This window comes from Panthera uncia (assembly GCF_023721935.1).
Source record: "Panthera uncia isolate 11264 chromosome B2 unlocalized genomic scaffold, Puncia_PCG_1.0 HiC_scaffold_25, whole genome shotgun sequence".
NCBI lineage: Eukaryota > Metazoa > Chordata > Mammalia > Carnivora > Felidae > Panthera > Panthera uncia.
In genome coordinates, this window is record NW_026057581.1 from 4,484,273 (window position 1) to 4,494,908 (window position 10,636).

Genomic DNA, 10,636 nt, shown 5'->3' on the forward strand with positions numbered 1-10,636 from the left:
CCATTTATATATACATATATATATATATATATATATATACCACATCTTAATCCGTTCATCCATCGATGGACATTTGGGCTCTTTCCATACTTTGGCTATTGTTGCTAGTGCTGCTATAAACATGGGGGTGCATGTGTCCCTTCTAAACAGCACACCTGTATCCCTTGAATAAATGCCTAGTAGTGCAATTGCTGGGTTGTAGAGTAGTTCTGTTTTTAGTTTTTTGAGGAACCTCCATGCTGCTTTCCAGAGTGACTGCACAAGCTTGCATTCCCAGGAAAAAACCTTTTCTTTGGAAATCTGTTCATCTTAAAAAAAAGAAGAAAAAAAGAAAATCTGTTCATCTTGTTCCTAATGAAAATAATACATTTTTAAGTTTATTTTTTAACGATCTCTGTACCCAATGTGGAGCTCAAACTCATGATCCTGAGATCACAAGTCCCATGCCCTTCCAACTGAGCCAGTCAGGGGCCCCAGAAAGAATAATTTTTGAGTGATTTCTGATATATGAAGCCCAGAATTTAAGATTTTGATATTATACATCACCAATCTCAGGAAGTTCTGTCCTCTCTGGTAATATGTTTATGAACACACAACATGTGTTCCAGTAACAAATTCGTTAGAAAAATTTTGGGAAATGTAGAAATAATACAGGAGATACAGGATTGTATTCTTGGACATTAGGAAACAGCGGGAGGATCATGAAAGATGAATGGAAATATTAACATATATAAAAAAAAACAATAAAAATCTTGAGATAGAGGAACAGTTTAAGACTAGCTGAAAGGGGGGTGCCTGGGTGGCTCAGTTGGTTGAGTGTCTGACTTCTGATTCTGCTCAGGTCATGATCCCAGGATTGTGGGATCACCCCCCGCATTGGCTCTATGCTGGGCACGGATCCTGGGTTCTCTTTCTCCCACTCTCTCAGCTACATGCGTGTGCTCTCCCCAGCTGCATGCATGTGCTCTCTCCTCTCTCTAAAAATTAATTAATTAATTAATTAATTAAAAAATAAAAAAGATTAGCTGAAAGGAAAGTGGTCAGACTTGGGTTCAGGAAAGGGAAGGAGGCCTTCTGTGCACATGGCTTCCCAGTCCAGGAGGAAGCTTGGTCAATTAACCATGTTACATTTTCCGGTCTCAGTAGCTCTTGGGAATAGGTTTCCAGCAGCCAGTAAGAGAACAATTCTAATCCACCTCTTGGGAGAAATTATATCTCTTATTATAAGTTTCAGTTTAGCAGAATATCTCAGGTTATATATCTCATAAAAGTGGTTAGCTTAGGAAAAAGGGGGATGTCCCTGGAATGGGAAGGGAAGAAACCATGGGGACAACTCTGGGGAGACTGTCTCTCCAGGATCCTGCTGTTCATGTGATGCAGCTTCAGTGACCATCTCTGTGTCCCTGTGAGGGCTCCTTCTGGTATTCACAAATATAACAAGATCACTAAAGATCACCACACTTAAAGGTTGGAGGTGAAATGGCCACAAAAGAGCTTAGAATGGACCTTCTAATTGAGCCAGGGAAATGTTCTTTAGTCACTGAGCACTAAGCCTGTCAGTTACTTCTTGTCTGCGAAGTAGGATGAAAACAGATGCTTCTCAGGAAAATGAGACTAGGTGACCAGCACAGAAAGTGAGACAGAGTATCGAGCGATTCCAGAGTATTGGAAAACGCAAGCTCTAAAGAGTAGTTGAGGCCAAGGAGGCTTTTCAAGGGTCAAGAAAATGTTCTTGACTGTGGTGGTGGTTACAAGACTGTCTATAATTAACCAAAACTCATAAACTGTACACTTAAAATAGGTGAATTCTGAATGTAGATTATATTGCAATAAAGCTAGAAAAAAAAAACTAAGGTAATACAGGCAGGACCCCAGGAGAGACCGCCGGGGTGCTTAGATTACAGATAGAACCCCCTCCTTCCTAGAAGGTTAGAGCCCCTTGTCAGCCACCCTATGTGCTACAGAAAGTAACAAACCAGAGGAAACAGCTTAGCTAAGGAAACCTCAGGTGGCCCAGAGCCTGAGAAAAGTCAACAAAGATAGCATCAGAGCTCTTGAAGCCAAGGGAAGGCATCCTTAAAGCTATTTTATTTTATTTTATTTTATTTTATTTTATTTTATTTTATTATGTTATTTTTAAAGGCATATAATTTTAATCCTATCTTAACATTTGTGTCTATAAAATATTTTATAAAACGTTGTGTCTTCACTTCAGCCCGATGTGGGGCTCAAACTCAAGAACTTCGAGATCATGACCTGAGCTGAAGCCGATGCTCAACCAACTGAGCTACCCAGGTGCCCCCGAATAACTTGTTTTAAATCAGATTGTGCTTCCAGTGTCCCTAGAGTGGAGTTTATCACAGTATTTCATACCCAAGAAACCAGGTCCAAATTGCTCAGAGGCTGCCAGGAGGTTAGAGGTCCTTATCCTGGGGCTCCTGGGGGGCTGTCAGTTAAGTGTCCAACTCTTGATCTCAGCTCAGGTCATGGTCTCACAGTTTATGAGTTCTAGCCCTGCACTGATGGTGCGGAGCCTGCTTGGGATTCTGTCTCTCCTTCTGTCTGTTCCTCCCCAGCTTGTGTGTGTGTGTGCTCACTCTCTCTCTCCCTCATGTAAATAAATAAACTTAAAAAAACTTTTCAAGAACTAAGAAATCTGAACACTATATATTTTACGATATTAAGATATTAAGGTATACCTTAATATATATAAGATATACCTAATGTTAAGATATTAGGTATAATAGTGTTGTGGTTTTTATCATAATGGTTTTTATTTGTAAATGGTATTTATAGATTAATGGTATCTGAACACTATGTATTTTATGATGTTAAGATATTAAGGTATACCTTAATATATATAAGACATACCTAATGTTAAGATATTAGGTATAATAGTGTTGTGGTTTTTATCATAATGGTCTTTATTTGTAAATGGTATTTATAGATTAATGGTATGTCTGATATTTGCTTTGACATAATCAATGTAGGAAGGAGAGGTAAAGATATAAATCAGGCTTTTTTGTTCTTTTTTTGACATTTATTTCTGAGAGAGAGAGACAGAGCACGAGCAGGGGAAGGGTGGAGCAAGGCAGACAGAGAATCCGAAGCAGGCTCCAGGCTCTGAGCTGTCAGCACAGAGCCCCACTCGGGGCTCAAATGCAAGAACTGCAAGACCATGAGCTGAGCCGAAGTCACACGCTTAACCTGCTGAGCAACCCAGGTGCCCCTTAAATCAGGCTTTCTTCACATGGATGCTACTGACATTTGGGGCCAGATAACTCTTTGTCGTGGGGGCTGTCCTATGTAGCATCTCTGGTCTCTACCCTCTAGCTGCCAGGAGCTCTCCTCAGTTGTGAGGAGCAAAAGTGCAGACATTGAGGGGCACCTCGCTGGCTCAGTGGGTGGAGCATGTGACTCTTAGTCTTGCGGTTGTGAGTTCAAGCCCCACAATGGGTGTAGAGATTACTTAAAAAATCTTACCAAAAAAATGCAGACATTGACAAATATCCCTCTGGGGAAAGTCACCCATAGTTGAGAGCCACTGGTATAAATAAAACAGTATTGGCCTTGTGTTGGTAACTGCCAAGGTTAGCATATATGAATACATGAGAATTTATTCTTCTGTCACCTCTGGTTTTTTTTTTTTTAATTTATTCATATTTTGAGAGACAGAGACAGTGTGAGTGGGGAAGAGGTGGAGAGAGGGAGACACAGAATCCGAAGCAGGCTCCAGGCTCTGAGCTTGTTAGCACAGAGCCCAATGTGGAGTTTGAACTCATGAGCTGCAAGATCATGACCTGAGCTAAAGTTGGATACTTAACTGACTGAACCGCCTAGGAGCCCTAGTCCCCTCTGTTTTTATATGTGTTTGAAACTCTAAATAATAAATTTTTTAAAAATAGTAACTTAAAAGTGATTAAATGAGGAGTGAGGAGGTGGAAATATTGGAAAATATTTGGCCATAAAAACCTCGGCAACCACGAACTTTTACACCATTTTTTGACAAACCATTCTATGTAGTAAAAGTGTAAGCACAGCTAAGAGATGTGAGCTAGTGAAATATATTACCAATGGAGGTCCACAATTTATTGCTCCAGTGATGTTAAAAATTATAAGTATAATATATATGTTTCTATATAGTTAGCTGCCTAGGTCCACTCTTGGTGCAGAATCAAAAGACAGAGGATGATATGGATGGTGGCCTGTGGGCTGTATGGGGGCCTTTAGGTCTGTTTTGTTTAGCCTACAGAGTAGTGGTCGACACATTGTCTTAAAAAACTGAATTTATTGTCAACATCTTAAAAATCAGATGATTTCCATAAGCAGAGACAGAGGACAAATGACAAGCTAAGAGAAAATGTATGCAGTGTATTTCACAGATAAAGGCCTCATTTCCCTATTCTATAAAGAGCTGTAAAAACATTGAAGGGAAAAAAGCCACCAACTCAATGGGAAAATGGGCAAAAGACAGGAACAGAGAGTTCAAGGAAGAAGATATACAAATGGTTCTTATATGTATGAAACAACACTCAACTTCACTTTTAATCAGAGATAGGCAAATTAGAGCACTGAGAAACTATTCTCACCTTGCAGATTAGCAAATAGCCAAAAGCTTGACAAGTGTACTTCTGGTAAGCAGAATTCTAAAACACTCCCCCCACTAATATCTGATCTCTGGAGTTATTCCCTGCAATAAGTTATAGTAAATGAAAAAAAGGCAGTTGGATTTTATGAATGTAATTAAGGTCCCAGTGAGTTGGTTTTAAATTAATCAAAAGGGATATTATCCTGGTGGCTCTGACTTACCAGTAGGGTGCCCTTCAACAGAGGACTTAGACCTTCCTGACGGCAGAGACCTTCTCCTCCTGGCCTTGAAGACGTGAGCCACGATGAGTTTTACAGCCCCAGAGAAGTGAATTCTGCCAACAACCTGAATGAGCTCATAGTAAGAGTCTTCCCCAGTGGAAGAGTTGAGATGAGATGAGATGAGATGAGAGCACAGCCTGACCAACACCTCATTTACAGCCTTGTAAACAGACCCCGGGCACAGGGCCCAGCTCGCAGACTGCTGACACACAGAAACTATGAGACGATGAATGTTTGATCTTAAGCTATTAAGAGCATGACGACACAATACTAATAGAACATTCTAGGTGAGACTGGAAGAAACAAGCTCTCTCGCACATGGCTAATGCGAGTGCAGAAGGTCAAAGCCCCGTGGAAGTTGGCTCTACGTGCCGGTGCATTTCTACAGTGTCTATATGCATGCTGACTTTGGACCTAGTAATTCCACTTTTGGGGATTTACTCTGAAGGTATGCCACTGTAAATTTAAAATAGCTTGTGTTGGGGCGCCTGGGTGGCGCAGTCGGTTAAGCGTCCGACTTCAGCCAGGTCACGATCTCACGGTCCGTGAGTTCGAGCCCCGCGTCGGGCTCCGGGCTGACGGCTCGGAGCCTGGAGCCTGTTTCCGATTCTGTGTCTCCCTCTCTCTCTGTCCCTCCCCCGTTCATGCTCTGTCTCTCTCTGTCCCAAAAATAAAATAAACGTTGAAAAAAAAAAAATAAAATAAATAAATAAATAATAAAATAGCTTGTGTTTAGCCCTTTTTTACTACATCATTATTTATAATGCCATGGTGTCAGAAACAAGCTAAATTGCATATCCATAGGAGGTGGGTAGAATAAATTATGGTTTATCTATATACAGTGTAGTACTATGAAGCCCAGAAAGAATTAGGGAGATCTCTGAAATGGAGAATTCCAGGGTGCCTGGGTGCCTGGATGGCTCAGTCAGTTAAGCATCCGACTTTTGGTTTCGGCTCAGGTCATGATGTCACGGTTAATGAGTTCGAGCCCCACATCAGGCTCTGTGCTGACAGTGTAGAGCCTACTTGGGATTCTTGTCTCTCCCGTCCCTCTCACTGCCCTCCCCTGCTTGTGTTCTCTCTTTCTCTTTCTCTTTCTCTTTCTCTCTCTCTCTCTCTCTCTCTCTCAAAACAAATTTAAAAACTTAAAAAAAAAGATGATTTGAAATAGAGAATTCCCAGGATATATCATTAAATTCAGAGTAGAATGAGAGAGTATATATAGCATGCTGCCTTTAGTGAAGAAAGCAATGAGAATCTGTGTCTGTACCTATATTTTCATAAAAAAGAAACAGGCTGAAACAGAAAGTACTGAAAATGGAAAATGGTTACTTAATGGGAGTGGGGAATGGGATAGGAGTGAGGCTTTTGAGTGAATCCTTTTTTACTTTTGAACTATGTGAATGTTTCACAAATGCAGTAAGGAAAAACTGTATTGATACAGATTTTGAAGTATTTAGAGTTTATTCTGAAATGCTTCAAAAACAAAATACATGCATGGATATGGGGATATTTAGATGGATGTGGTAAAGCAAATATAGTAAAAGGCTAATGGTAGAATCCAGGTAGTGGGTGTATAGATGTTCACTGTAAAACTTTTTCAGCCTTAACTGTTTGAAAATTTTGTAATAACATTGGAAAAAATTAAATGAAAATACATGAACAAAAGCAAACCCTAAAGCAATCCTGTGTATTAAGTTGGTAATGTAACCACACAGAGAAAAGAACTAAGTCAAATACATTTTGAACAGAGTATCTTGTACACTCTTAGTGGAAGGTATTTTAAGGACAAAAAGCTTCAAAGAAATCTTGAAAACCTTTCCTTATTAGAAATTTCCATTAACTTCATGATAAGCAGTCAGTCAAATCCCCTAGGTTACAATAAATACCAGGCCAACAGAATTCTTCCTGAAATAGCCTGTTTAGATTCAGTTTCAGAATGTTAATAACGTTATTCACAATAATTTACCAAGTATTCATGGCATACAGTTCCAGGAAGAATGTTTTATTACCCACTAGGTGGCAATACTATTCTAACTAAAAGCAGAACTTGAATTTGAAAGACTCCTGCATCTGACAAGCTGTATACTATATTGGTTTTCTCACCTTTTGAGCAAACTGTACTTTCAGTAATATCTCTGCGAAGTAGTGTTCTTCAGAATTTTAGTGACAAAGAAAAATAGATCCTATTTCCAAATTCAGAATCACTGGATTGGTAGGGACCTCCAGAATAGCCCTCCTACTCTATCATCTTTCCTCTGCCCAAGAAATAGGACATTTCTCAAAGTTCTGCTCCAACGATTAGCATAAAGTCAAGCGGTTCATTCATTCATTTATCCATTTATTCTTCGAAGAGCAAACAGTTTCTGGGCAATTACCATCCACCAGGCATTGCACTGGGTGTCGTGGATGTGATGGTGCATGCAGGCACAGCCCCACTGCTCTCGATGAGCTTAGTGTCTATTTCCCTGGCAAGATGGGAGAGTTGGCAGGCTCCTGGTTCTGCTCTTCGCAGCTCAAGCAGAGGAAAGATCTTACAACCGAAAGAAAGGGAGGCACCAGTGAGGAAGAATAGACAAGTAATCGTTAGAAGGAGTAGGTGGAGGGTGCTGTGAGGCACACAGGACAGCACGAGCCCAGCCAGTCTTAAGAGTAGTCAGGGAAGACATCCCAGGTGAAGTGGCATTTTAAACTAAGACCTAAAGATGAGTTGAAGCTAGACAGGCAGAGCAGGGAGAAGGGAAGGACTATGTAGGTTCAAAAGTTGGAGGGGGAGAAATAGCATCTTATTCTCACCTGTATCCCCAACACAGTGTCTAGCTCATAGTCGACTTAGATTAAACACCACCCTCACTCTAAATGCTGTCACACAGTGTGACCTTAGACTTCTCCACTTCTTTGATCTAGGTGTCCTCACTCTGACGGTGAGTGAGATCACTCGGGGACACTGTGGAGCTGGAGATAAGAGGGCTCAGGATCTAAGGCTGAGGACCTCTGATAGGAAAGAGACAGGCAGAGAAAAGAGAGTTAGCAAGGAAGGCTGGGAAGCAGCAGCCCAAGCGGCAGAAGGGACCAGGCGAGCCTGGCATCTTGGAGGCGAGCAGTTTAAGAGCTAAGCATTGATTAATTGTCAAAAGTCAAGTGATTTAAGGAACAGCTGGGGCACCTGGCTGGCTCAGTCTGTGGAGTGTGCAACTCTTGATCTCAGGGTTGTGGGCTCGAGGCCCACTTTGGGTGTAGATACTACTAAAAAAAAATAAATGAAATAAAATATTTAAAAAATAATAAGAGGGGCGCCTGGTGGCTCAGTCGGATAAGTGTCCGACTTTGGCTCAGGTCATGATCTCACGGTTCTTGAGTTTGAGCCCCACGTCGGGCTCTGTGCTGACAGCTCAGGGCTTGGAGTCTGCTTCAGATTCTCTGTCTCCCTCTGTCTGCCCCTCCCCCACTCATGCTCTGTCTCTCAAAAATAATTCAAACAAAATTTTTTTTAAATAATAAATACTCAAAAGTGAGCATTAATTGATTGATAAGTTGCTTTTAGACTGGGTAAGAGAAGGTTCTGTGACCAGGTGGGTGCAGTGGTCACACCGCTGTGGGTTGATGATAGAGTCTAGCAGGTGAACCTGTCAAGCCAGCAAGTACAGGAAACTAAAGGGGTCTGGCAGGGGATGGAAGACAAGGTGGGAAAGTGCTTGAGCACATTCAAATGCTGCTAGAAGGAGCCAGGAGGGGGCTCGGGAAAAACAGCCTTCGAAGCCAGTGTGGCTGCTGGGAAGGCTGGAGAGCCTGGGGACTAACGCAGTGGTCTGGAGGAGGGGTGCCCAGGGGTGTTCTGAGCTCATTAAACACCCAGAGGGGATTTCTAAAAGACCTTTTTTGGAGGAATTTTGAGTTAGCAGCAGAAAGAGTGGTGCATTTGTTACCATTCCTGAGTATACTTTGACACATCTTTATCATCCAAAGTCCAAAGTTTGTTTACCTTACAGTTTACTCCTGGTTACAGGTTTGCACCAATGTGTTTGCACAAATGTGTCCTGACATGTCTACATCATGTGATGCAGCATATTCTCACTGCCCTGAAAACCTCTGTGCTGTACCTGCTCATCCCGCCCTTTCCCCAGACCCTGGCAACCACTGATCCTTTTTTTTTTTTTAATTTGTTTATTTATTTTGAGAGAGAGAAAGAGAGCAAACGCATGATTGGGGGAGGGGCAGAGTGAGGGAGAGAGAATCCCAAGCAGGCTCCGCACTGTCAGCACAGAGCCTGACTCGGGGCTCAATCTCACGAACCGTGAGATCATGACCTGAGCCGAAATCAAGAGTTGATGCTTAACTGACTGAGGTGCCCCAGCAACCCCTGTCTCCAGTTTTCCCTTTTCCAGTTTTGCCACGACGTATAGTTGGATTTAAACAGTATGTAACCGGGGCGCCTGGGTGGCTCTGTCGGTTAAGCGTCCGACTTCAGCTCAGGTCATGATCTCACAGTCTGTGAGTTCGAGCCCCACGTCGGGCTCTGTGCTGACAGCTCAGAGCCTGGAGCCTGCTTCGGATTCTGTGTCTCCCTCTCTCTCTGCCCCTCCCCCATTCATGCTCTGTCTCAAAAATAAATAAACATTAAAAATAAATAAGTAAACAGTATGTAACCTTTTCAGACTGGCTTCTTTCACTAACATGCTTTTAAGGTTCACTGCATGTCTCTTTATGACTCTTCTCAGTCCTGAATAATATTCCATCGTCTGGATGTACCAGGTTGTTTAGAGTGGATCATTTTTGGCAAACATTATTTTCAGGAATCATGAAACAAATAGTAAAATGACCACAAAGTAAATGCGGAGAGTGAAAATTTTTTGTTTTGAAATTTGGACATATGTGAGTAAAAAAAAAAACTTTTTCTGATTAAAAAAAAATTAAAGTGCACAAAAAGGGGGCCAACAATGCATTAATGCTTTTGTATTAGATGTAAGATGCAGTTTAGGGAAAATTGCTAAATCGTACCACTGATTGGATATAATCTTGAGTCACTCTCCATTTTTAAACAATTAAAAAAAAGGAAATGTCAACTTTTAAAGATTTTACTCAAATTCAGTAAAATGTTTCAAGTATGAACTAGAATTTGTCCTTGCCACACAAACATATCGTACTTCTCCATTTGCTGTGTTTGCCAGTTTTGAACTTTAAACACATAAACATTCCGGGGAGGAGGGGTGGGTCACAAAATATAATGACAGAATGGAAGTAACTCGCGTTCTGTTTCTCCATCTATAATCACTATGCTGTCATTTTTTTTTCAATCTAGTTTTAATGTTTGTTTATTTTGAGAGAGAGAGAGAGAACGAGCAGGGGAGGGGCAGAGAGAGAGACACACACACACAGGATCTGAAGCAGGCTCCAGGCTCTGAGTTGTCAGCACAGAGCCGAACGCGGGGCTGTAACTCAAGAAGCGGGAGATCGTGACCTGAGCTGAAGTCGGATGTTCAACCAAGCAACCAAGCCACGCGGGCACCCCTCAATCTAGTGTTTAAAAGCAAAGATATAGTCCCCCAGGAACCGGAGACAGGAATCGTATCCAAAATGAACGATAGTGATTCCATGGGATCCATACTCTCCAAGCCACTGTGTGTGGCTGAGGCTGTGTTTGCTGGACGCCAGCCCTACACCCGGGAGGTCTCTGAACCACCTGCATGTAGAGCGCAATGCTTATTAAAGGAACAATACAAAGTGCGCATTTCAAGTTTACACATACGTTAAGAGAGCCCAACGATAA

General features: G+C 41.7%; 1 pseudogene; it reads left to right on the top strand.

The window, feature by feature from the left end:
- LOC125939322 (protein numb homolog) overlaps positions 1 to 10,636 on the top strand; it is a 70,690-nt pseudogene that overhangs the window by 25,420 nt on the left and 34,634 nt on the right.